The sequence below is a fragment of the Giraffa tippelskirchi genome, chromosome 9 (assembly GCF_054371585.1).
Source record: "Giraffa tippelskirchi isolate mGirTip1 chromosome 9, T2T-mGirTip1v1.2.pri, whole genome shotgun sequence".
Taxonomy (NCBI): domain Eukaryota; kingdom Metazoa; phylum Chordata; class Mammalia; order Artiodactyla; family Giraffidae; genus Giraffa; species Giraffa tippelskirchi.
Window position 1 is genome coordinate 1,451,431 of NC_137283.1, and position 27,120 is coordinate 1,478,550.

Sequence of the window (27,120 nt, forward strand, 5' to 3'; positions counted from 1 at the left end):
GGACGAGCTCCTGGCGTCCACGGACGTCCCGGGCTCACCGGCTCCTTCCCCGGGGTCCTCTACTGCCATCGCAGAGGACCAGCCAGCCCTCCCCGGGTCACGCAGCCTCCTAGAGGAAATCATGGCTGCCACGGCCATCCAGGACATGCCGTGGCCTTCCCCGGGGGTCACTGCCGAGGAAGGAGGAGCTGAGGCAAGCATGGAAGCACCCCTCAGTGAGGACGATTACCAGGCCCTCCTCGACATGCTGCCAGGCTCCCCAGGCCCTTGGGCTTAGAGGGAGAGGAAGGAAGGGGCCCCTTCTCCCCCAAGCCCCTTTCAGGCCTCCCTGCCTGGCATGCAGAGCCATGGAGCTCGGCGAGGGGGCCGGGTTTGGCTGGGGGTGGAGAGAATACAGGCGGGATGTCTACCAACATCTTTGGGGACAAATGCGAGAGCTGGACCTTAGGGCAGCATGGGTCCCGTCCCCCCAAGAGGGACACCCCACCTGAAGCCTCCAGGCATGCGCGCATTCCAGTGACCAAGAGGGTGCCTAAGAGGGGACATGCCATGGATCCAATAAAGAAACCCTGTGCCCCGCACAGGTTCTTTCCGTCTGGCTCTTGTGTCTTCTGGTCCCGTCTTTCCCGCACTCCACACAGGAGAATGCCTTCCCTATGCCAGGGGCAGCTGAGGGGAGGGGAGCGGGGGATGGGGAAATGGGAAGGTGGATGGCTGGGAGATGCGAGGTGGGAGGGAGCGAGCGGGTGGAGGGAGAGGGTGGGGGTGAAGGGAGAGAGTGGGGGTGAAGGGAGAGAGCTGGGAAGGCTAAGTGGGAGAGGGAGGGAGGGAGGGAAGGGAGGCAGGGAGGGTCGGGGACGGAAGGAGGAAGGGGGGTGGTCGGGGGAGGGGGGCGGCGCCCGCGCGGCGGGGACTCAGCTTCAAGCCACCGGCAAACCCCGCGGGTATCCCTAAAATACTCCGTTGGGGACACGCTTGCCTCGGTTTCGGGGTGCATGCCCTGGGCGGGTTTCCCAAGGTGAGATCCTCTGAGCAAGCAGTAGGGACCGACCCACACAACCACTCTCACGACCAGACTCCCTGTGAACACACCCGCCAGGTATATCTGCAAAGGCCAATCATCTCCATGTGTCTCTCAGATCCTCGCGGTGTAGTGACTGAGCTCGCCCTGCCGCGAGCATGCCCCCATCACCAGCCGACTTACACACATTATTTATTTGCAAACCCGTTCCTGAATTCATAGACCCAATGGTTTCAAAGTACATACAAACCCCTCAGAGTTCCCATGTGAACCCCGGTGGTTCGGTTTCAAAACCTGGGTGGCCACAAATACTTAGCTAAAGATGGCTGTGGGTGTGCCGGTGTGTTTCGTTCGTGTCTTTTCAATTCATCGGGACCTGTTCCGAGCGAAAAGAGAGGTGCCTCGCATCGTCCATCCCCCGCACTACTTCACGCAGCCTTCTCCCTTCTTTGTCTGCTCCTTCCCCCTGATTTCCTCCTCCTTCTCCTCCCCGCCCTCCGTTTCTCGAAGAAAGCGCACACTCTTTCCATGTCCCGTTGTTGGCACGGGTCAGGGCTTCGTTCTCTCCACAAACGGCCAAGCTTCTTTCCTAGCCTTAGTGGAACCTCCTTGCTAAGAGTACGGGGATACACTCTCCCCTTTCCCGGGTCTGCCCGGGGCACTTGGGCTGGGGGGTGGGCTGGGGAGAGGCGGGCATCAGGCTCCACCTCAAAAAGCCCCAAAGGGCGTGAGCTGCCATTCGAGTGGCTGGCCCATCAGGTCTCTGGCAGTAGACTCGAGCTCCTGGCAAGTCAGAGCCCTGGGGGTGGGCAGGGCAGTGGACTGGGACTGCTGTAGGGAAAGGACGCCATGGGGGCACAGAGGAGGTGGGGAGGGACGTGGGAAACGGAGGCAAGGAAAGCGAGGGAATCGAGGTGGAGGCACCGGACAGAGCGTCCAGTGTCTGGGAATGCCTCGGAGGAGCCGGCGGAGGCCACTGGGGCCAACGTATGTGTGGAATGTGAAAAGGCGGGAAAACCCAGAGAGTTTCGGAAGCCAAGGCAGGCTGGGAAAGGGGGCGTGGGCGGCAACTGCAAAGGGGCCTAGGGGAATTCCCGGGCAATTAACAATCTGTGCACTGCTGATGCTCCCCGAGCCCGGCGTTGATCCCACCGCTGCGGCGTGGCAGGGCCACTAACCAAAGCCCCGAACGGCACACCCAGCCCAACGTGGACCTTGGGGCTGTGTGGCACGGGCCGTGCCCGTGAAAGCCCACTCGCTCCACGGGATCCTTTCCAGGGTCTCTGCTTGGCGGCCAGGGACGTCCCTCCCCTCCTTCTAAGCCCCCACCGCTATTTACATACATGGGGCGGAGCCACCTCACCCTATCGCAAGTCCTGAGCTGCTGGCTGCTGGCCCACCGGGACAGCCGTCTGCAGCGTCCGTGTGTCTCTCCCACCATGGCCTCGTCCAGCTCCTCCAGCACCTCAAGTGGTACGTTTGCCCTCGGCCCCTGGGGTTGGATCACGTCTCAGGGGGGTTTGTGGGTCGCCCGGCCAAAGGTTTCCGGCAAACCTGTCAACGGACCACCAGGAATGGCAGGGACCGATCGGCTGGGCCCGTGGTTTCCAGGCGTTGGGCGTGCCCAGAGTGGCACCGTTTGGTCGTTTGGCTCCTTTGGCACACACATGGCTTCTCCATTCTCTTTTCTGGGATGAGGGGGTTGGTTGAGGGCGTGGGAGGAGGGCGGACTGGGATGGGGCCCTTTGTCCTCATCTTCCTGTGGAAATGGAGGTCGGGGAGCTCTGGGGCCCTGCAGAGGCTTTCTCTCCACAGTGGCCTGGTGCCTTCTGTCTTCCGTCAGGCATTGTTTGTTGGGCTTCGCTGCACATTCCTTCCCTCTCGTTTCCTTTTCTCACAGTGGTGGCAACTATGGCCAGTGCCCCTGTTAGCCCCGAGAAGCCAGGCTCCCTCCCGTTGGCATCGTGAGGGAGGGAAATCTGGAAGAAGCCCCATCGAGGCGTTTCCCAGGCATGTCCCCAGTCAGGGGGAAAAATGTCTCGCCCAGACAGACGGGATAGGGCTGTGGTCTTTGTTGGGTGGTCCTTCTGGCCGCCTTTGTTTTGGGGGTGGGTTTGGTTGTTCTCCGTTCCTCACAGTGTAGTGACGGGGTTCGTCCGCGTCACCAGCCGACTTACAGACATTATTTATTTGCACACCCGTTCTTGAATTCACACGCCCAATGGTTTCAAACTACATACAAACCCCTCAGATTCCCATGTGAACCCCGGTGGTTCGGTTTCAAAACCTGGGTGGCCACAAATACTTAGCTAAAGATGGCTGTGGGTGTGCCGGTGTGTTTCGTTCGTGTCTTTTCAATTCATCGGGACCTGTTCCGAGCGAAAAGAGAGGTGCCTCGCATCGTCCATCCCCCGCACTACTTCACGCAGCCTTCTCCCTTCTTTGTCTGCTCCTTCCCCCTGATTTCCTCCTCCTTCTCCTCCCCGCCCTCCGTTTCTCGAAGAAAGCGCACACTCTTTCCATGTCCCGTTGTTGGCACGGGTCAGGGCTTCGTTCTCTCCACAAACGGCCAAGCTTCTTTCCTAGCCTTAGTGGAACCTCCTTGCTAAGAGTACGGGGATACACTCTCCCCTTTCCCGGGTCTGCCCAGGGCACTTGGGCTGGGGGGTGGGCTGGGGAGAGGCGGGCATCAGGCTCCACCTCAAAAAGCCCCAAAGGGCGTGAGCTGCCATTCGAGTGGCTGGCCCATCAGGTCTCTGGCAGTAGACTCGAGCTCCCGGCAAGTCAGAGCCCTGGGGGTGGGCAGGGCAGTGGACTGGGACTGCTGTAGGGAAAGGACGCCATGGGGGCACAGAGGAGGTGGGGAGGGACGTGGGAAACGGAGGCAAGGAAAGCGAGGGAATCGAGGTGGAGGCACCGGACAGAGCGTCCAGTGTCCGGGAATGCCTCGGAGGAGCCGGCGGAGGCCACTGGGGCCAACGTATGTGTGGAATGTGAAAAGGCGGGAAAACCCAGAGAGTTTCGGAAGCCAAGGCAGGCTGGGAAAGGGGGCGTGGGCGGCAACTGCAAAGGGGCCTAGGGGAATTCCCGGGCAATTAACAATCTGTGCACTGCTGATGCTCCCCGAGCCCGGCGTTGATCCCACCGCTGCGGCGTGGCAGGGCCACTAACCAAAGCCCCGAACGGCACACCCAGCCCAACGTGGACCTTGGGGCTGTGTGGCACGGGCCGTGCCCGTGAAAGCCCACTCGCTCCACGGGATCCTTTCCAGGGTCTCTGCTTGGCGGCCAGGGACGTCCCTCCCCTCCTTCTACGCCCCCACCGCTATTTGCATACATAGGGGTGGAGCCACCTCACCCTATCGCAAGTCCTGAGCTGCTGGCTGCTCGCCCCCCGGGACAGCAGTCCGCAGCGTCCGTGTGTCTCTCCCACCATGGCCTCGTCCAGCTCCTCCAGCACCTCAAGTGGTACGTTTGCCCTCGGCCCCTGGGGTTGGATCACGTCTCAGGGGGGTTGGTGGGTCGCCTGGCCAAATGTTCCTGGCAAACCTGTCAACGGACCACCAGGAATTGCAGGGACTGATCGGCTGGGCCCGTGGTTTCCAGGCGTTGGGCGTGCCCAGAGAAGCACCGTTTGGTCGTTTGGCTCCTTTGGCACACACATGCCTTCTCCATTCTCTTTTCTGGGATGAGGGGGTTCGTTGAGGGGGCGGGGGGAGGGCGGACTGGGATGGGGCCCTTTGTCCTCATCTTCCTGTGGAAATGGAGGTCAGGGAGCTCTGGGGCCCTTCAGAGGCTTTCTCTCCACAGTGGCCTGGTGCCTTCTGTCTTCCGTGAGGCGTTGCGTGTTGGGCTTCGCTTCGCCTTCCTTCCCTCTCCTTTCCTTTTCTAACAGTGGCGGCAACTATGGCCCGTGCTCCTGTTAGCCCTGAGAAGCTAGGCTCCCTCCCGTTGGCATTTTGGGGGAGGGTAATCTGGGAGAAGCCCCATCGAGGCGTTTCCCAGGCATCTGTCGAGACAGGGGGAAAAAATGTCTCGCCCAGACAGACGGGGTAGGCTTGTGGTCTTTGTTGGGGTTGCTTTCTTGTAGCCTTTGTTTTGGGGGTGGATTTGGTTTCCTTTCTGCCTGCCCGTGTCTCTTGGGTTCCGGCGTGTGTGTGGCAAGGGGGTGGGGGGTTTTCCCCACTGCCCTCGACGCTCAGCCTGGCTCTCGGGGTGTAGCCAAGGGACTTCCGAGTGCAGACCCGTCCCCGGGTTCCCGGCTTTGCTCAGGCTCAGGGGCAACTCCCCTGGGCAGGGAGCATGCTGGGGCACCTCCGTCGAGTCCTCCCCCACCCCCACGTCCTCTGAGACCTTTCCCTTTCTTCTCTTCCACAGGCCCCATCGCCACAGGATCTCGAAGGAGGAGGCTCGTTCTGAAGCTGAGCCAGAAGGACGCCCTGAACGCGCTCTTTCAACAGAACCCCTACCCTGGGATAGCGACCAGAGAACGACTGGCCCGAGAGCTTGGCATTGCCGAAAGCAGAGTTCAGGTAGGCCCCCCCCTCCACCGGTTCTCCCTCTCAGGCTCCCCGTGCCGGTCCAAGGCAGCCGAAAGCCTCCGGCGGCCTTGCTCTTGAGAACGAGTTCTCTCTGTTTGCCCCTAGGTCTGGTTTCAAAACCAACGAAGAAGACGGTTGAAGCAGGGCCGATCGCCGTCTGAAAATGTGCACCAAGACGGGGAACGGGGGCCAACGGCCACGCCCATGCCACCATTACCACCTCCTCGACCTCAGTCTTCCTCTCAAGGTAATTTACCCAGCGTTCTCCAAAGGCAAGTCCCCAGAGGGGGCCCCGAACCCTCCCCCTCTTGCCAGAGAATTCCCTCTGCTGGTGGGTGAGCACGGGCGGCCTCAGAAACACCAAGGGGGGAGGAAAGAGGGCCATCTGGTTGCTGCCCCCATCAGTGTCCCAGAGAAGGGCCCCATGCCCCCAGTCGGCGTGGACGGGCAGCACTCTTCCCCCTTTGCACCCCCTCCCCAGCCCCCTTCGGGAACTTTAGCCTCCGGCTGCCCAAGGCAGCCTTGGCCGAGGAGCATGCCTCAGGGCACTCCGCGGCAAGACCGGAGGAGGAAAGAGACACACAGGGACATGCATGTGTGTGGAGTGTGCGTGTGTGCGCGCACGTATCCACGATGCACACAGGCACATGATCCATCTGTGGCTGTGTTCCTTAGAACCCTGCACCGGCCACATCGCCACCTGAGGTGAGTCAGGTGTGTGCCTAAGTCTGTCTCCCTGGGACTCTCCATCCCCTCCACACCGCCTAGGGCATCTGTGCTGTGAACGTTCCATGGGCCTTAAAGTCCTCTCCTCTCCTCTCGGTGTGTTCTCTCTTTGGCAGAAGCCTCGGCCAGAGAGGCCAGGAGACAGAGGACCGTCATCTCTGCTTCTCAAACAAGGATCCTCGTGCAAGCCTTCACGAGGGATCGCTTTCCGGGGATTGCCGCCAGGGAAGAACTGGCTCGTCAGACGGGAATCCCAGAACCTCGAATCCAGGTAAGTTCTCCACCCAGCGCCTGGGCCCGGGACGTGACCCAGGAGAAAGGAGCGTTCACCGCTGCCAAGGGTTTGCAGGTGGATACACGCAGGCTTGGGCTTGAGCTTGCGCTTGGGCTAGGGGGGAGGGGGCCGAAAGTTGGTGGGCTGCGTGGTGGGTTTGGGGCCGCTTGTGGCCGTGCACTCACCCCTCATTTCCCAGGGCCAAGGGATTCGTTTGCAGAAAATGGCCCTGCAGAACTCACCCTGGGCCTGACAGATCCGAGGACGGGAGGCCAGGCGGGGTGGAGAATGGGCGCCGCGGGGGCGCCAGCACGTTGATCTGGACGCTCACGACTTCTGATGTGCCTGTCTGCCTTTTGCTCCCCTAGATATGGTTTCAAAACCGAAGAGCTCGGCACCCCCAGCAGAGCACGAGCGGGCCTGGCAGTGGCCGTGCCCAAGGCCCAGGCGACGCATCGGCCACGACTACTCCTGCTCCAGAGGACCGAAGGGCCCCACCCGCTGTCCACAGCACCTCTCTTCCCCTTCAGCCCTCTCTGTCGCAGGAGAGCATGCTCCCCTCCTTGGCTCCAGCCGCTCCTTTGGGCGCCCCCACCGTCTGGGTGCCCGGGACTGCCTCTGGGGTCTGTGTGGGCCAGCCGTTGATGATCTTCGTGGTCCAGCCCAGCCCGGAGGCTCTCCAGCCAAGTGCGAAGCCACCACCTCCTCCCCAGGTAGCACTTCCCTGGGCCGAATGCTCCCCTGCTGTCGTGGCCCCTTGGCAGCCTGGGCAAGGGGCCAACCTGCCGCCTGTACAGCCCGAGACACACATCCCGCGGTGGGCAGAGTCACCCTATGGTGAAGGCACGGCCCATCCGCTAGAGCCACAGCACCAGCCCCACACCCTTCGAAGCACGACAAGCCTCCTAGACGAGCTCATGGCAGCCGCGGGCGACCCGGACACGCAGGTGCCGTCCCCGGGTGCCGCGGCAGAGGCAGGAGCGCACCCTGTGCTCCCAGTCGCACCCAGCCTCCTAGAGGAGCTCCTGGCGGCCACGGGCGTCCCGTACATGCAGGCGCCATCCCCGGGGGCCGCGGCAGATGGAGGAGCGTACCCTGTCCTCCCAGGCGCACCCAGCCTCCTGGACGAGCTCCTGGCGGCCACGGGCGTCCCGTACATGCAGGCGCCGTCCCCGGGGTCCGCGGCAGATGCAGGAGCGCACCCTGTCCTTCCCGGTGCACCCAGCCTCCTGGACGAGCTCCTGGGGGCCACGGGCGTCCCGGACACGCAGGCGCCGTCCCCGGGTGCCGCGGCAGACGCAGGAGCGCACCCTGTCCTCCCAGTTGCACCCAGCCTCCTGGACGAGCTCCTGGCGTCCACGGACGTCCCGGGCTCACCGGCTCCTTCCCCGGGGTCCTCTACTGCCATCGCAGAGGACCAGCCAGCCCTCCCCGGGTCACGCAGCCTCCTAGAGGAAATCATGGCTGCCACGGCCATCCAGGACATGCCGTGGCCTTCCCCGGGGGTCACTGCCGAGGAAGGAGGAGCTGAGGCAAGCATGGAAGCACCCCTCAGTGAGGACGATTACCAGGCCCTCCTCGACATGCTGCCAGGCTCCCCAGGCCCTTGGGCTTAGAGGGAGAGGAAGGAAGGGGCCCCTTCTCCCCCAAGCCCCTTTCAGGCCTCCCTGCCTGGCATGCAGAGCCATGGAGCTCGGCGAGGGGGCCGGGTTTGGCTGGGGGTGGAGAGAATACAGGCGGGATGTCTACCAACATCTTTGGGGACAAATGCGAGAGCTGGACCTTAGGGCAGCATGGGTCCCGTCCCCCCAAGAGGGACACCCCACCTGAAGCCTCCAGGCATGCGCGCATTCCAGTGACCAAGAGGGTGCCTAAGAGGGGACATGCCATGGATCCAATAAAGAAACCCTGTGCCCCGCACAGGTTCTTTCCGTCTGGCTCTTGTGTCTTCTGGTCCCGTCTTTCCCGCACTCCACACAGGAGAATGCCTTCCCTATGCCAGGGGCAGCTGAGGGGAGGGGAGCGGGGGATGGGGAAATGGGAAGGTGGATGGCTGGGAGATGCGAGGTGGGAGGGAGCGAGCGGGTGGAGGGAGAGGGTGGGGGTGAAGGGAGAGAGTGGGGGTGAAGGGAGAGAGCTGGGAAGGCTAAGTGGGAGAGGGAGGGAGGGAGGGAAGGGAGGCAGGGAGGGTCGGGGACGGAAGGAGGAAGGGGGGTGGTCGGGGGAGGGGGGCGGCACCCGCGCGGCGGGGACTCAGCTTCAAGCCACCGGCAAACCCCGCGGGTATCCCTAAAATACTCCGTTGGGGACACGCTTGCCTCGGTTTCGGGGTGCATGCCCTGGGCGGGTTTCCCAAGGTGAGATCCTCTGAGCAAGCAGTAGGGACCGACCCACACAACCACTCTCACGACCAGACTCCCTGTGAACACACCCGCCAGGTATATCTGCAAAGGCCAATCATCTCCATGTGTCTCTCAGATCCTCGCGGTGTAGTGACTGAGCTCGCCCTGCCGCGAGCATGCCCCCATCACCAGCCGACTTACACACATTATTTATTTGCAAACCCGTTCCTGAATTCATAGACCCAATGGTTTCAAAGTACATACAAACCCCTCAGAGTTCCCATGTGAACCCCGGTGGTTCGGTTTCAAAACCTGGGTGGCCACAAATACTTAGCTAAAGATGGCTGTGGGTGTGCCGGTGTGTTTCGTTCGTGTCTTTTCAATTCATCGGGACCTGTTCCGAGCGAAAAGAGAGGTGCCTCGCATCGTCCATCCCCCGCACTACTTCACGCAGCCTTCTCCCTTCTTTGTCTGCTCCTTCCCCCTGATTTCCTCCTCCTTCTCCTCCCCGCCCTCCGTTTCTCGAAGAAAGCGCACACTCTTTCCATGTCCCGTTGTTGGCACGGGTCAGGGCTTCGTTCTCTCCACAAACGGCCAAGCTTCTTTCCTAGCCTTAGTGGAACCTCCTTGCTAAGAGTACGGGGATACACTCTCCCCTTTCCCGGGTCTGCCCGGGGCACTTGGGCTGGGGGGTGGGCTGGGGAGAGGCGGGCATCAGGCTCCACCTCAAAAAGCCCCAAAGGGCGTGAGCTGCCATTCGAGTGGCTGGCCCATCAGGTCTCTGGCAGTAGACTCGAGCTCCTGGCAAGTCAGAGCCCTGGGGGTGGGCAGGGCAGTGGACTGGGACTGCTGTAGGGAAAGGACGCCATGGGGGCACAGAGGAGGTGGGGAGGGACGTGGGAAACGGAGGCAAGGAAAGCGAGGGAATCGAGGTGGAGGCACCGGACAGAGCGTCCAGTGTCTGGGAATGCCTCGGAGGAGCCGGCGGAGGCCACTGGGGCCAACGTATGTGTGGAATGTGAAAAGGCGGGAAAACCCAGAGAGTTTCGGAAGCCAAGGCAGGCTGGGAAAGGGGGCGTGGGCGGCAACTGCAAAGGGGCCTAGGGGAATTCCCGGGCAATTAACAATCTGTGCACTGCTGATGCTCCCCGAGCCCGGCGTTGATCCCACCGCTGCGGCGTGGCAGGGCCACTAACCAAAGCCCCGAACGGCACACCCAGCCCAACGTGGACCTTGGGGCTGTGTGGCACGGGCCGTGCCCGTGAAAGCCCACTCGCTCCACGGGATCCTTTCCAGGGTCTCTGCTTGGCGGCCAGGGACGTCCCTCCCCTCCTTCTAAGCCCCCACCGCTATTTACATACATGGGGCGGAGCCACCTCACCCTATCGCAAGTCCTGAGCTGCTGGCTGCTGGCCCACCGGGACAGCCGTCTGCAGCGTCCGTGTGTCTCTCCCACCATGGCCTCGTCCAGCTCCTCCAGCACCTCAAGTGGTACGTTTGCCCTCGGCCCCTGGGGTTGGATCACGTCTCAGGGGGGTTTGTGGGTCGCCCGGCCAAAGGTTTCCGGCAAACCTGTCAACGGACCACCAGGAATGGCAGGGACCGATCGGCTGGGCCCGTGGTTTCCAGGCGTTGGGCGTGCCCAGAGTGGCACCGTTTGGTCGTTTGGCTCCTTTGGCACACACATGGCTTCTCCATTCTCTTTTCTGGGATGAGGGGGTTGGTTGAGGGCGTGGGAGGAGGGCGGACTGGGATGGGGCCCTTTGTCCTCATCTTCCTGTGGAAATGGAGGTCGGGGAGCTCTGGGGCCCTGCAGAGGCTTTCTCTCCACAGTGGCCTGGTGCCTTCTGTCTTCCGTCAGGCATTGTTTGTTGGGCTTCGCTGCACATTCCTTCCCTCTCGTTTCCTTTTCTCACAGTGGTGGCAACTATGGCCAGTGCCCCTGTTAGCCCCGAGAAGCCAGGCTCCCTCCCGTTGGCATCGTGAGGGAGGGAAATCTGGAAGAAGCCCCATCGAGGCGTTTCCCAGGCATGTCCCCAGTCAGGGGGAAAAATGTCTCGCCCAGACAGACGGGATAGGGCTGTGGTCTTTGTTGGGTGGTCCTTCTGGCCGCCTTTGTTTTGGGGGTGGGTTTGGTTGTTCTCCGTTCCTCACAGTGTAGTGACGGGGTTCGTCCGCGTCACCAGCCGACTTACAGACATTATTTATTTGCACACCCGTTCTTGAATTCACACGCCCAATGGTTTCAAACTACATACAAACCCCTCACTGTTCTCATGTGAACCCCGGTGGTTGGGTTTCGAAAGCAGGGTGGCCACAAATACTTAGCTAAAGATGGCTGTGGGTGTGCCGGTGTGTTTCGTTCGTGTCTTTTCAATTCATCGGGACCTGTTCCGAGCGAAAAGAGAGGTGCCTCGCATCGTCCATCCCCCGCACTACTTCACGCAGCCTTCTCCCTTCTTTGTCTGCTCCTTCCCCCTGATTTCCTCCTCCTTCTCCTCCCCGCCCTCCGTTTCTCGAAGAAAGCGCACACTCTTTCCATGTCCCGTTGTTGGCACGGGTCAGGGCTTCGTTCTCTCCACAAACGGCCAAGCTTCTTTCCTAGCCTTAGTGGAACCTCCTTGCTAAGAGTACGGGGATACACTCTCCCCTTTCCCGGGACTGCCCAGGGCACTTGGGCTGGGGGGTGGGCTGGGGAGAGGCGGGCATCAGGCTCCACCTCAAAAAGCCCCAAAGGGCGTGAGCTGCCATTCGAGTGGCTGGCCCATCAGGTCTCTGGCAGTAGACTCGAGCTCCCGGCAAGTCAGAGCCCTGGGGGTGGGCAGGGCAGTGGACTGGGACTGCTGTAGGGAAAGGACGCCATGGGGGCACAGAGGAGGTGGGGAGGGACGTGGGAAACGGAGGCAAGGAAAGCGAGGGAATCGAGGTGGAGGCACCGGACAGAGCGTCCAGTGTCCGGGAATGCCTCGGAGGAGCCGGCGGAGGCCACTGGGGCCAACGTATGTGTGGAATGTGAAAAGGCGGGAAAACCCAGAGAGTTTCGGAAGCCAAGGCAGGCTGGGAAAGGGGGCGTGGGCGGCAACTGCAAAGGGGCCTAGGGGAATTCCCGGGCAATTAACAATCTGTGCACTGCTGATGCTCCCCGAGCCCGGCGTTGATCCCACCGCTGCGGCGTGGCAGGGCCACTAACCAAAGCCCCGAACGGCACACCCAGCCCAACGTGGACCTTGGGGCTGTGTGGCACGGGCCGTGCCCGTGAAAGCCCACTCGCTCCACGGGATCCTTTCCAGGGTCTCTGCTTGGCGGCCAGGGACGTCCCTCCCCTCCTTCTACGCCCCCACCGCTATTTGCATACATAGGGGTGGAGCCACCTCACCCTATCGCAAGTCCTGAGCTGCTGGCTGCTCGCCCCCCGGGACAGCAGTCCGCAGCGTCCGTGTGTCTCTCCCACCATGGCCTCGTCCAGCTCCTCCAGCACCTCAAGTGGTACGTTTGCCCTCGGCCCCTGGGGTTGGATCACGTCTCAGGGGGGTTGGTGGGTCGCCTGGCCAAATGTTCCTGGCAAACCTGTCAACGGACCACCAGGAATTGCAGGGACTGATCGGCTGGGCCCGTGGTTTCCAGGCGTTGGGCGTGCCCAGAGAAGCACCGTTTGGTCGTTTGGCTCCTTTGGCACACACATGCCTTCTCCATTCTCTTTTCTGGGATGAGGGGGTTGGTTGAGGGGGCGGGGGGAGGGCGGACTGGGATGGGGCCCTTTGTCCTCATCTTCCTGTGGAAATGGAGGTCGGGGAGCTCTGGGGCCCTTCAGAGGCTTTCTCTCCACAGTGGCCTGGTGCCTTCTGTCTTCCGTGAGGCGTTGCGTGTTGGGCTTCGCTTCGCCTTCCTTCCCTCTCCTTTCCTTTTCTAACAGTGGCGGCAACTATGGCCCGTGCTCCTGTTAGCCCTGAGAAGCTAGGCTCCCTCCCGTTGGCATTTTGGGGGAGGGTAATCTGGGAGAAGCCCCATCGAGGCGTTTCCCAGGCATCTGTCGAGACAGGGGGAAAAAATGTCTCGCCCAGACAGACGGGGTAGGCTTGTGGTCTTTGTTGGGGTTGCTTTCTTGTAGCCTTTGTTTTGGGGGTGGATTTGGTTTCCTTTCTGCCTGCCCGTGTCTCTTGGGTTCCGGCGTGTGTGTGGCAAGGGGGTGGGGGGTTTTCCCCGCTGCCCTCGACGCTCAGCCTGGCTCTCGGGGTGTAGCCAAGGGACTTCCGAGTGCAGACCCGTCCCCGGGTTCCCGGCTTTGCTCAGGCTCAGGGGCAACTCCCCTGGGCAGGGAGCATGCTGGGGCACCTCCGTCGAGTCCTCCCCCACCCCCACGTCCTCTGAGACCTTTCCCTTTCTTCTCTTCCACAGGCCCCATCGCCACAGGATCTCGAAGGAGGAGGCTCGTTCTGAAGCTGAGCCAGAAGGACGCCCTGAACGCGCTCTTTCAACAGAACCCCTACCCTGGGATAGCGACCAGAGAACGACTGGCCCGAGAGCTTGGCATTGCCGAAAGCAGAGTTCAGGTAGGCCCCCCCCTCCACCGGTTCTCCCTCTCAGGCTCCCCGTGCCGGTCCAAGGCAGCCGAAAGCCTCCGGCGGCCTTGCTCTTGAGAACGAGTTCTCTCTGTTTGCCCCTAGGTCTGGTTTCAAAACCAACGAAGAAGACGGTTGAAGCAGGGCCGATCGCCGTCTGAAAATGTGCACCAAGACGGGGAACGGGGGCCAACGGCCACGCCCATGCCACCATTACCACCTCCTCGACCTCAGTCTTCCTCTCAAGGTAATTTACCCAGCGTTCTCCAAAGGCAAGTCCCCAGAGGGGGCCCCGAACCCTCCCCCTCTTGCCAGAGAATTCCCTCTGCTGGTGGGTGAGCACGGGCGGCCTCAGAAACACCAAGGGGGGAGGAAAGAGGGCCATCTGGTTGCTGCCCCCATCAGTGTCCCAGAGAAGGGCCCCATGCCCCCAGTCGGCGTGGACGGGCAGCACTCTTCCCCCTTTGCACCCCCTCCCCAGCCCCCTTCGGGAACTTTAGCCTCCGGCTGCCCAAGGCAGCCTTGGCCGAGGAGCATGCCTCAGGGCACTCCGCGGCAAGACCGGAGGAGGAAAGAGACACACAGGGACATGCATGTGTGTGGAGTGTGCGTGTGTGCGCGCACGTATCCACGATGCACACAGGCACATGATCCATCTGTGGCTGTGTTCCTTAGAACCCTGCACCGGCCACATCGCCACCTGAGGTGAGTCAGGTGTGTGCCTAAGTCTGTCTCCCTGGGACTCTCCATCCCCTCCACACCGCCTAGGGCATCTGTGCTGTGAACGTTCCATGGGCCTTAAAGTCCTCTCCTCTCCTCTCGGTGTGTTCTCTCTTTGGCAGAAGCCTCGGCCAGAGAGGCCAGGAGACAGAGGACCGTCATCTCTGCTTCTCAAACAAGGATCCTCGTGCAAGCCTTCACGAGGGATCGCTTTCCGGGGATTGCCGCCAGGGAAGAACTGGCTCGTCAGACGGGAATCCCAGAACCTCGAATCCAGGTAAGTTCTCCACCCAGCGCCTGGGCCCGGGACGTGACCCAGGAGAAAGGAGCGTTCACCGCTGCCAAGGGTTTGCAGGTGGATACACGCAGGCTTGGGCTTGCGCTTGCGCTTGGGCTAGGGGGGAGGGGGCCGAAAGTTGGTGGGCTGCGTGGTGGGTTTGGGGCCGCTTGTGGCCGTGCACTCACCCCTCATTTCCCAGGGCCAAGGGATTCGTTTGCAGAAAATGGCCCTGCAGAACTCACCCTGGGCCTGACAGATCCGAGGACGGGAGGCCAGGCGGGGTGGAGAATGGGCGCCGCGGGGGCGCCAGCACGTTGATCTGGACGCTCACGACTTCTGATGTGCCTGTCTGCCTTTTGCTCCCCTAGATATGGTTTCAAAACCGAAGAGCTCGGCACCCCCAGCAGAGCACGAGCGGGCCTGGCAGTGGCCGTGCCCAAGGCCCAGGCGACGCATCGGCCACGACTACTCCTGCTCCAGAGGACCGAAGGGCCCCACCCGCTGTCCACAGCACCTCTCTTCCCCTTCAGCCCTCTCTGTCGCAGGAGAGCATGCTCCCCTCCTTGGCTCCAGCCGCTCCTTTGGGCGCCCCCACCGTCTGGGTGCCCGGGACTGCCTCTGGGGTCTGTGTGGGCCAGCCGTTGATGATCTTCGTGGTCCAGCCCAGCCCGGAGGCTCTCCAGCCAAGTGCGAAGCCACCACCTCCTCCCCAGGTAGCACTTCCCTGGGCCGAATGCTCCCCTGCTGTCGTGGCCCCTTGGCAGCCTGGGCAAGGGGCCAACCTGCCGCCTGTACAGCCCGAGACACACATCCCGCGGTGGGCAGAGTCACCCTATGGTGAAGGCACGGCCCATCCGCTAGAGCCACAGCACCAGCCCCACACCCTTCGAAGCACGACAAGCCTCCTAGACGAGCTCATGGCGGCCGCGGGCGACCCGGACACGCAGGTGCCGTCCCCGGGTGCCGCGGCAGAGGCAGGAGCGCACCCTGTGCTCCCAGTCGCACCCAGCCTCCTAGACGAGCTCCTGGCGACCACGGGCGTCCCGTACATGCAGGCGCCGTCCCCGGGGGCCGCGGCAGATGCAGGAGCGCACCCTGTCCTTCCCGGAGCACCCAGCCTCCTGGACGAGCTCATGGCGGCCGCGGGCGTCCCGGACACACAGGTGCCATCCCCGGGGGCCACGGCAGATGGAGGAGCGTACCCTGTCCTCCCAGGCGCACCCAGCCTCCTAGACGAGCTCCTGGCGGACACTGTCATCCCGGACACGCAGGCACCGTCCCCGGGGGCCGCGGCAGGCGCAGGAGCGCACCCTGTCCTCCCAGGTGCACCCAGCTTCCTAGACGAGCTCCTGGCGTCCACGGGCGTCCCGTACATGCAGGCGCCGTCCCCGGGGGCCGCGGCAGACTCAGGAGCGCACCCTATCCTCCCAGTCGCACCCAGCCTCCTAGACGAGCTCCTGGCGGCCACGAGCGTCCCGTACATGCAGGCGCCGTCCCCGGGGGCCGCGGCAGATGCAGGAGCGCACCCTGTCCTTCCCGGTGCACCCAGCCTCCTGGACGAGCTCCTGGGGGCCACGGGCGTCCCGGACACGCAGGCGCCGTCCCCGGGTGCCGCGGCAGACGCAGGAGCGCACCCTGTCCTCCCAGTTGCACCCAGCCTCCTGGACGAGCTCCTGGCGTCCACGGACGTCCCGGGCTCACCGGCTCCTTCCCCGGGGTCCTCTACTGCCATCGCAGAGGACCAGCCAGCCCTCCCCGGGTCACGCAGCCTCCTAGAGGAAATCATGGCTGCCACGGCCATCCAGGACATGCCGTGGCCTTCCCCGGGGGTCACTGCCGAGGAAGGAGGAGCTGAGGCAAGCATGGAAGCACCCCTCAGTGAGGACGATTACCAGGCCCTCCTCGACATGCTGCCAGGCTCCCCAGGCCCTTGGGCTTAGAGGGAGAGGAAGGAAGGGGCCCCTTCTCCCCCAAGCCCCTTTCAGGCCTCCCTGCCTGGCATGCAGAGCCATGGAGCTCGGCGAGGGGGCCGGGTTTGGCTGGGGGTGGAGAGAATACAGACGGGATGTCTACCAACATCTTTGGGGACAAATGCGAGAGCTGGACCTTAGGGCAGCATGGGTCCCGTCCCCCCAAGAGGGACACCCCACCTGAAGCCTCCAGGCATGCGCGCATTCCAGTGACCAAGAGGGTGCCTAAGAGGGGACATGCCATGGATCCAATAAAGAAACCCTGTGCCCCGCACAGGTTCTTTCCGTCTGGCTCTTGTGTCTTCTGGTCCCGTCTTTCCCGCACTCCACACAGGAGAATGCCTTCCCTATGCCAGGGGCAGCTGAGGGGAGGGGAGCGGGGGATGGGGAAATGGGAAGGTGGATGGCTGGGAGATGCGAGGTGGGAGGGAGCGAGCGGGTGGAGGGAGAGGGTGGGGGTGAAGGGAGAGAGTGGGGGTGAAGGGAGAGAGCTGGGAAGGCTAAGTGGGAGAGGGAGGGAGGGAGGGAAGGGAGGCAGGGAGGGTCGGGGACGGAAGGAGGAAGGGGGGTGGTCGGGGGAGGGGGGCGGCGCCCGCGCGGCGGGGACTCAGCTTCAAGCCACCGGCAAACCCCGCGGGTATCCCTAAAATACTCCGTTGGGGACACGCTTGCCTCGGTTTCGGGGTGCATGCCCTGGGCGGGTTTCCCAAGGTGAGATCCTCTGAGCAAGCAGTAGGGACCGACCCACACAACCACTCTCACGACCAGACTCCCTGTGAACACACCCGCCAGGTATATCTGCAAAGGCCAATCATCTCCATGTGTCTCTCAGATCCTCGCGGTGTAGTGACTGAGCTCGCCCTGCCGCGAGCATGCCCCCATCACCAGCCGACTTACACACATTATTTATTTGCAAACCCGTTCCTGAATTCATAGACCCAATGGTTTCAAAGTACATACAAACCCCTCAGAGTTCCCATGTGAACCCCGGTGGTTCGGTTTCAAAACCTGGGTGGCCACAAATACTTAGCTAAAGATGGCTGTGGGTGTGCCGGTGTGTTTCGTTCGTGTCTTTTCAATTCATCGGGACCTGTTCCGAGCGAAAAGAGAGGTGCCTCGCATCGTCCATCCCCCGCACTACTTCACGCAGCCTTCTCCCTTCTTTGTCTGCTCCTTCCCCCTGATTTCCTCCTCCTTCTCCTCCCCGCCCTCCGTTTCTCGAAGAAAGCGCACACTCTTTCCATGTCCCGTTGTTGGCACGGGTCAGGGCTTCGTTCTCTCCACAAACGGCCAAGCTTCTTTCCTAGCCTTAGTGGAACCTCCTTGCTAAGAGTACGGGGATACACTCTCCCCTTTCCCGGGTCTGCCCGGGGCACTTGGGCTGGGGGGTGGGCTGGGGAGAGGCGGGCATCAGGCTCCACCTCAAAAAGCCCCAAAGGGCGTGAGCTGCCATTCGAGTGGCTGGCCCATCAGGTCTCTGGCAGTAGACTCGAGCTCCTGGCAAGTCAGAGCCCTGGGGGTGGGCAGGGCAGTGGACTGGGACTGCTGTAGGGAAAGGACGCCATGGGGGCACAGAGGAGGTGGGGAGGGACGTGGGAAACGGAGGCAAGGAAAGCGAGGGAATCGAGGTGGAGGCACCGGACAGAGCGTCCAGTGTCTGGGAATGCCCCGGAGGAGCCGGCGGAGGCCACTGGGGCCAACGTATGTGTGGAATGTGAAAAGGCGGGAAAACCCAGAGAGTTTCGGAAGCCAAGGCAGGCTGGGAAAGGGGGCGTGGGCGGCAACTGCAAAGGGGCCTAGGGGAATTCCCGGGCAATTAACAATCTGTGCACTGCTGATGCTCCCCGAGCCCGGCGTTGATCCCACCGCTGCGGCGTGGCAGGGCCACTAACCAAAGCCCCGAACGGCACACCCAGCCCAACGTGGACCTTGGGGCTGTGTGGCACGGGCCGTGCCCGTGAAAGCCCACTCGCTCCACGGGATCCTTTCCAGGGTCTCTGCTTGGCGGCCAGGGACGTCCCTCCCCTCCTTCTAAGCCCCCACCGCTATTTACATACATGGGGCGGAGCCACCTCACCCTATCGCAAGTCCTGAGCTGCTGGCTGCTGGCCCACCGGGACAGCCGTCTGCAGCGTCCGTGTGTCTCTCCCACCATGGCCTCGTCCAGCTCCTCCAGCACCTCAAGTGGTACGTTTGCCCTCGGCCCCTGGGGTTGGATCACGTCTCAGGGGGGTTTGTGGGTCGCCCGGCCAAAGGTTTCCGGCAAACCTGTCAACGGACCACCAGGAATGGCAGGGACCGATCGGCTGGGCCCGTGGTTTCCAGGCGTTGGGCGTGCCCAGAGTGGCACCGTTTGGTCGTTTGGCTCCTTTGGCACACACATGGCTTCTCCATTCTCTTTTCTGGGATGAGGGGGTTGGTTGAGGGCGTGGGAGGAGGGCGGACTGGGATGGGGCCCTTTGTCCTCATCTTCCTGTGGAAATGGAGGTCGGGGAGCTCTGGGGCCCTGCAGAGGCTTTCTCTCCACAGTGGCCTGGTGCCTTCTGTCTTCCGTCAGGCATTGTTTGTTGGGCTTCGCTGCACATTCCTTCCCTCTCGTTTCCTTTTCTCACAGTGGTGGCAACTATGGCCAGTGCCCCTGTTAGCCCCGAGAAGCCAGGCTCCCTCCCGTTGGCATCGTGAGGGAGGGAAATCTGGAAGAAGCCCCATCGAGGCGTTTCCCAGGCATGTCCCCAGTCAGGGGGAAAAATGTCTCGCCCAGACAGACGGGATAGGGCTGTGGTCTTTGTTGGGTGGTCCTTCTGGCCGCCTTTGTTTTGGGGGTGGGTTTGGTTGTTCTCCGTTCCTCACAGTGTAGTGACGGGGTTCGTCCGCGTCACCAGCCGACTTACAGACATTATTTATTTGCACACCCGTTCTTGAATTCACACGCCCAATGGTTTCAAACTACATACAAACCCCTCACTGTTCTCATGTGAACCCCGGTGGTTGGGTTTCGAAAGCAGGGTGGCCACAAATACTTAGCTAAAGATGGCTGTGGGTGTGCCGGTGTGTTTCGTTCGTGTCTTTTCAATTCATCGGGACCTGTTCCGAGCGAAAAGAGAGGTGCCTCGCATCGTCCATCCCCCGCACTACTTCACGCAGCCTTCTCCCTTCTTTGTCTGCTCCTTCCCCCTGATTTCCTCCTCCTTCTCCTCCCCGCCCTCCGTTTCTCGAAGAAAGCGCACACTCTTTCCATGTCCCGTTGTTGGCACGGGTCAGGGCTTCGTTCTCTCCACAAACGGCCAAGCTTCTTTCCTAGCCTTAGTGGAACCTCCTTGCTAAGAGTACGGGGATACACTCTCCCCTTTCCCGGGTCTGCCCAGGGCACTTGGGCTGGGGGGTGGGCTGGGGAGAGGCGGGCATCAGGCTCCACCTCAAAAAGCCCCAAAGGGCGTGAGCTGCCATTCGAGTGGCTGGCCCATCAGGTCTCTGGCAGTAGACTCGAGCTCCCGGCAAGTCAGAGCCCTGGGGGTGGGCAGGGCAGTGGACTGGGACTGCTGTAGGGAAAGGACGCCATGGGGGCACAGAGGAGGTGGGGAGGGACGTGGGAAACGGAGGCAAGGAAAGCGAGGGAATCGAGGTGGAGGCACCGGACAGAGCGTCCAGTGTCCGGGAATGCCTCGGAGGAGCCGGCGGAGGCCACTGGGGCCAACGTATGTGTGGAATGTGAAAAGGCGGGAAAACCCAGAGAGTTTCGGAAGCCAAGGCAGGCTGGGAAAGGGGGCGTGGGCGGCAACTGCAAAGGGGCCTAGGGGAATTCCCGGGCAATTAACAATCTGTGCACTGCTGATGCTCCCCGAGCCCGGCGTTGATCCCACCGCTGCGGCGTGGCAGGGCCACTAACCAAAGCCCCGAACGGCACACCCAGCCCAACGTGGACCTTGGGGCTGTGTGGCACGGGCCGTGCCCGTGAAAGCCCACTCGCTCCACGGGATCCTTTCCAGGGTCTCTGCTTGGCGGCCAGGGACGTCCCTCCCCTCCTTCTACGCCCCCACCGCTATTTGCATACATAGGGGTGGAGCCACCTCACCCTATCGCAAGTCCTGAGCTGCTGGCTGCTCGCCCCCCGGGACAGCAGTCCGCAGCGTCCGTGTGTCTCTCCCACCATGGCCTCGTCCAGCTCCTCCAGCACCTCAAGTGGTACGTTTGCCCTCGGCCCCTGGGGTTGGATCACGTCTCAGGGGGGTTGGTGGGTCGCCTGGCCAAATGTTCCTGGCAAACCTGTCAACGGACCACCAGGAATTGCAGGGACTGATCGGCTGGGCCCGTGGTTTCCAGGCGTTGGGCGTGCCCAGAGAAGCACCGTTTGGTCGTTTGGCTCCTTTGGCACACACATGCCTTCTCCATTCTCTTTTCTGGGATGAGGGGGTTGGTTGAGGGGGCGGGGGGAGGGCGGACTGGGATGGGGCCCTTTGTCCTCATCTTCCTGTGGAAATGGAGGTCGGGGAGCTCTGGGGCCCTTCAGAGGCTTTCTCTCCACAGTGGCCCGGTGCCTTCTGTCTTCCGTGAGGCGTTGCGTGTTGGGCTTCGCTTCGCCTTCCTTCCCTCTCCTTTTCTTTTCTAACAGTGGCGGCAACTATGGCCCGTGCTCCTGTTAGCCCTGAGAAGCTAGGCTCCCTCCCGTTGGCATTTTGGGGGAGGGTAATCTGGGAGAAGCCCCATCGAGGCGTTTCCCAGGCATCTGTCGAGACAGGGGGAAAAAATGTCTCGCCCAGACAGACGGGGTAGGCTTGTGGTCTTTGTTGGGGTTGCTTTCTTGTAGCCTTTGTTTTGGGGGTGGATTTGGTTTCCTTTCTGCCTGCCCGTGTCTCTTGGGTTCCGGCGTGTGTGTGGCAAGGGGGTGGGGGGTTTTCCCCGCTGCCCTCGACGCTCAGCCTGGCTCTCGGGGTGTAGCCAAGGGACTTCCGAGTGCAGACCCGTCCCCGGGTTCCCGGCTTTGCTCAGGCTCAGGGGCAACTCCCCTGGGCAGGGAGCATGCTGGGGCACCTCCGTCGAGTCCTCCCCCACCCCCACGTCCTCTGAGACCTTTCCCTTTCTTCTCTTCCACAGGCCCCATCGCCACAGGATCTCGAAGGAGGAGGCTCGTTCTGAAGCTGAGCCAGAAGGACGCCCTGAACGCGCTCTTTCAACAGAACCCCTACCCTGGGATAGCGACCAGAGAACGACTGGCCCGAGAGCTTGGCATTGCCGAAAGCAGAGTTCAGGTAGGCCCCCCCCTCCACCGGTTCTCCCTCTCAGGCTCCCCGTGCCGGTCCAAGGCAGCCGAAAGCCTCCGGCGGCCTTGCTCTTGAGAACGAGTTCTCTCTGTTTGCCCCTAGGTCTGGTTTCAAAACCAACGAAGAAGACGGTTGAAGCAGGGCCGATCGCCGTCTGAAAATGTGCACCAAGACGGGGAACGGGGGCCAACGGCCACGCCCATGCCACCATTACCACCTCCTCGACCTCAGTCTTCCTCTCAAGGTAATTTACCCAGCGTTCTCCAAAGGCAAGTCCCCAGAGGGGGCCCCGAACCCTCCCCCTCTTGCCAGAGAATTCCCTCTGCTGGTGGGTGAGCACGGGCGGCCTCAGAAACACCAAGGGGGGAGGAAAGAGGGCCATCTGGTTGCTGCCCCCATCAGTGTCCCAGAGAAGGGCCCCATGCCCCCAGTCGGCGTGGACGGGCAGCACTCTTCCCCCTTTGCACCCCCTCCCCAGCCCCCTTCGGGAACTTTAGCCTCCGGCTGCCCAAGGCAGCCTTGGCCGAGGAGCATGCCTCAGGGCACTCCGCGGCAAGACCGGAGGAGGAAAGAGACACACAGGGACATGCATGTGTGTGGAGTGTGCGTGTGTGCGCGCACGTATCCACGATGCACACAGGCACATGATCCATCTGTGGCTGTGTTCCTTAGAACCCTGCACCGGCCACATCGCCACCTGAGGTGAGTCAGGTGTGTGCCTAAGTCTGTCTCCCTGGGACTCTCCATCCCCTCCACACCGCCTAGGGCATCTGTGCTGTGAACGTTCCATGGGCCTTAAAGTCCTCTCCTCTCCTCTCGGTGTGTTCTCTCTTTGGCAGAAGCCTCGGCCAGAGAGGCCAGGAGACAGAGGACCGTCATCTCTGCTTCTCAAACAAGGATCCTCGTGCAAGCCTTCACGAGGGATCGCTTTCCGGGGATTGCCGCCAGGGAAGAACTGGCTCGTCAGACGGGAATCCCAGAACCTCGAATCCAGGTAAGTTCTCCACCCAGCGCCTGGGCCCGGGACGTGACCCAGGAGAAAGGAGCGTTCACCGCTGCCAAGGGTTTGCAGGTGGATACACGCAGGCTTGGGCTTGCGCTTGCGCTTGGGCTAGGGGGGAGGGGGCCGAAAGTTGGTGGGCTGCGTGGTGGGTTTGGGGCCGCTTGTGGCCGTGCACTCACCCCTCATTTCCCAGGGCCAAGGGATTCGTTTGCAGAAAATGGCCCTGCAGAACTCACCCTGGGCCTGACAGATCCGAGGACGGGAGGCCAGGCGGGGTGGAGAATGGGCGCCGCGGGGGCGCCAGCACGTTGATCTGGACGCTCACGACTTCTGATGTGCCTGTCTGCCTTTTGCTCCCCTAGATATGGTTTCAAAACCGAAGAGCTCGGCACCCCCAGCAGAGCACGAGCGGGCCTGGCAGTGGCCGTGCCCAAGGCCCAGGCGACGCATCGGCCACGACTACTCCTGCTCCAGAGGACCGAAGGGCCCCACCCGCTGTCCACAGCACCTCTCTTCCCCTTCAGCCCTCTCTGTCGCAGGAGAGCATGCTCCCCTCCTTGGCTCCAGCCGCTCCTTTGGGCGCCCCCACCGTCTGGGTGCCCGGGACTGCCTCTGGGGTCTGTGTGGGCCAGCCGTTGATGATCTTCGTGGTCCAGCCCAGCCCGGAGGCTCTCCAGCCAAGTGCGAAGCTACCACCTCCTCCCCAGGTAGCACTTCCCTGGGCCGAATGCTCCCCTGCTGTCGTGGCCCCTTGGCAGCCTGGGCAAGGGGCCAACCTGCCGCCTGTACAGCCCGAGACACACATCCCGCGGTGGGCAGAGTCACCCTATGGTGAAGGCACGGCCCATCCGCTAGAGCCACAGCACCAGCCCCACACCCTTCGAAGTACGACAAGCCTCCTAGACGAGCTCATGGCGGCCGCGGGCGACCCGGACACGCAGGTGCCGTCCCCGGGTGCCGCGGCAGAGGCAGGAGCGCACCCTGTGCTCCCAGTCGCACCCAGCCTCCTAGACGAGCTCCTGGCGGCCACGGGCGTCCCGTACATGCAGGCGCCGTCCCCGGGGGCCGCGGCAGATGCAGGAGCGCACCCTGTCCTTCCCGGAGCACCCAGCCTCCTGGACGAGCTCATGGCGGCCGCGGGCGTCCCGGACACACAGGTGCCATCCCCGGGGGCCGCGGCAGATGGAGGAGCGTACCCTGTCCTCCCAGGCGCACCCAGCCTCCTAGACGAGCTCCTGGCGGACACTGTCATCCCGGACACGCAGGCACCGTCCCCGGGGGCCGCGGCAGGCGCAGGAGCGCACCCTGTCCTCCCAGGTGCACCCAGCTTCCTAGACGAGCTCCTGGCGTCCACGGGTGTCCCGTACATGCAGGCGCCGTCCCCGGGGGCCGCGGCAGACTCAGGAGCGCACCCTATCCTCCCAGTCGCACCCAGCCTCCTAGACGAGCTCCTGGCGGCCACGAGCGTCCCGTACATGCAGGCGCCGTCCCCGGGGGCCGCGGCAGATGCAGGAGCGCACCCTGTCCTTCCCGGTGCACCCAGCCTCCTGGACGAGCTCCTGGCGGCCACGGGCGTCCCGTACATGCAGGCGCCGTCCCCGGGGGCCGCAGCAGATGCAGGAGCGCACCCTGTCCTTCCCGGAGCACCCAGCCTCCTGGACGAGCTCATGGCGGCCGCGGGCGTCCCGGACACACAGGTGCCATCCCCGGGGGCCGCGGCAGATGGAGGAGCGTACCCTGTCCTCCCAGGCGCACCCAGCCTCCTAGACGAGCTCCTGGCGGACCCTGTCGTCCCGGACACGCAGGCACCGTCCCCGGGGGCCGCGGCAGGCGCAGGAGCGCACCCTGTCCTCCCAGGTGCACCCAGCTTCCTAGACGAGCTCCTGGCGTCCACGGGCGTCCCGTACATGCAGGCGCCGTCCCCGGGGGCCGCGGCAGACTCAGGAGCGCACCCTATCCTCCCAGTCGCACCCAGCCTCCTAGACGAGCTCCTGGCGGCCACGAGCGTCCCGTACATGCAGGCGCCGTCCCCGGGGGCCGCGGCAGATGCAGGAGCGCACCCTGTCCTTCCCGGTGCACCCAGCCTCCTGGACGAGCTCCTGGCGGCCACGGGCGTCCCGTACATGCAGGCGCCGTCCCCGGGGTCCGCGGCAGATGCAGGAGCGCACCCTGTCCTTCCCTGTGCACCCAGCCTCCTGGACGAGCTCCTGGGGGCCACGGGCGTCCCGGACACGCAGGCGCCGTCCCCGGGTGCCGCGGCAGACGCAGGAGCGCACCCTGTCCTCCCAGTTGCACCCAGCCTCCTGGACGAGCTCCTGGCGTCCACGGACGTCCCGGGCTCACCGGCTCCTTCCCCGGGGTCCTCTACTGCCATCGCAGAGGACCAGCCAGCCCTCTCCGGGTCACGTAGCCTCCTAGAGGAAATCATGGCTGCCACGGCCATCCAGGACATGCCGTGGCCTTCCCCGGGGGTCACTGCCGAGGAAGGAGGAGCTGAGGCAAGCATGGAAGCACCCCTCAGTGAGGACGATTACCAGGCCCTCCTCGACATGCTGCCAGGCTCCCCAGGCCCTTGGGCTTAGAGGGAGAGGAAGGAAGGGGCCCCTTCTCCCCCAAGCCCCTTTCAGGCCTCCCTGCCTGGCATGCAGAGCCATGGAGCTCGGCGAGGGGGCCGGGTTTGGCTGGGGGTGGAGAGAATACAGACGGGATGTCTACCAACATCTTTGGGGACAAATGCGAGAGCTGGACCTTAGGGCAGCATGGGTCCCGTCCCCCCAAGAGGGACACCCCACCTGAAGCCTCCAGGCATGCGCGCATTCCAGTGACCAAGAGGGTGCCTAAGAGGGGACATGCCATGGATCCAATAAAGAAACCCTGTGCCCCGCACAGGTTCTTTCCGTCTGGCTCTTGTGTCTTCTGGTCCCGTCTTTCCCGCACTCCACACAGGAGAATGCCTTCCCTATGCCAGGGGCAGCTGAGGGGAGGGGAGCGGGGGATGGGGAAATGGGAAGGTGGATGGCTGGGAGATGCGAGGTGGGAGGGAGCGAGCGGGTGGAGGGAGAGGGTGGGGGTGAAGGGAGAGAGTGGGGGTGAAGGGAGAGAGCTGGGAAGGCTAAGTGGGAGAGGGAGGGAGGGAGGGAAGGGAGGCAGGGAGGGTCGGGGACGGAAGGAGGAAGGGGGGTGGTCGGGGGAGGGGGGCGGCACCCGCGCGGCGGGGACTCAGCTTCAAGCCACCGGCAAACCCCGCGGGTATCCCTAAAATACTCCGTTGGGGACACGCTTGCCTCGGTTTCGGGGTGCATGCCCTGGGCGGGTTTCCCAAGGTGAGATCCTCTGAGCAAGCAGTAGGGACCGACCCACACAACCACTCTCACGACCAGACTCCCTGTGAACACACCCGCCAGGTATATCTGCAAAGGCCAATCATCTCCATGTGTCTCTCAGATCCTCGCGGTGTAGTGACTGAGCTCGCCCTGCCGCGAGCATGCCCCCATCACCAGCCGACTTACACACATTATTTATTTGCAAACCCGTTCCTGAATTCATAGACCCAATGGTTTCAAAGTACATACAAACCCCTCAGAGTTCCCATGTGAACCCCGGTGGTTCGGTTTCAAAACCTGGGTGGCCACAAATACTTAGCTAAAGATGGCTGTGGGTGTGCCGGTGTGTTTCGTTCGTGTCTTTTCAATTCATCGGGACCTGTTCCGAGCGAAAAGAGAGGTGCCTCGCATCGTCCATCCCCCGCACTACTTCACGCAGCCTTCTCCCTTCTTTGTCTGCTCCTTCCCCCTGATTTCCTCCTCCTTCTCCTCCCCGCCCTCCGTTTCTCGAAGAAAGCGCACACTCTTTCCATGTCCCGTTGTTGGCACGGGTCAGGGCTTCGTTCTCTCCACAAACGGCCAAGCTTCTTTCCTAGCCTTAGTGGAACCTCCTTGCTAAGAGTACGGGGATACACTCTCCCCTTTCCCGGGTCTGCCCGGGGCACTTGGGCTGGGGGGTGGGCTGGGGAGAGGCGGGCATCAGGCTCCACCTGAAAAAGCCCCAAAGGGCGTGAGCTGCCATTCGAGTGGCTGGCCCATCAGGTCTCTGGCAGTAGACTCGAGCTCCTGGCAAGTCAGAGCCCTGGGGGTGGGCAGGGCAGTGGACTGGGACTGCTGTAGGGAAAGGACGCCATGGGGGCACAGAGGAGGTGGGGAGGGACGTGGGAAACGGAGGCAAGGAAAGCGAGGGAATCGAGGTGGAGGCACCGGACAGAGCGTCCAGTGTCTGGGAATGCCTCGGAGGAGCCGGCGGAGGCCACTGGGGCCAACGTATGTGTGGAATGTGAAAAGGCGGGAAAACCCAGAGAGTTTCGGAAGCCAAGGCAGGCTGGGAAAGGGGGCGTGGGCGGCAACTGCAAAGGGGCCTAGGGGAATTCCCGGGCA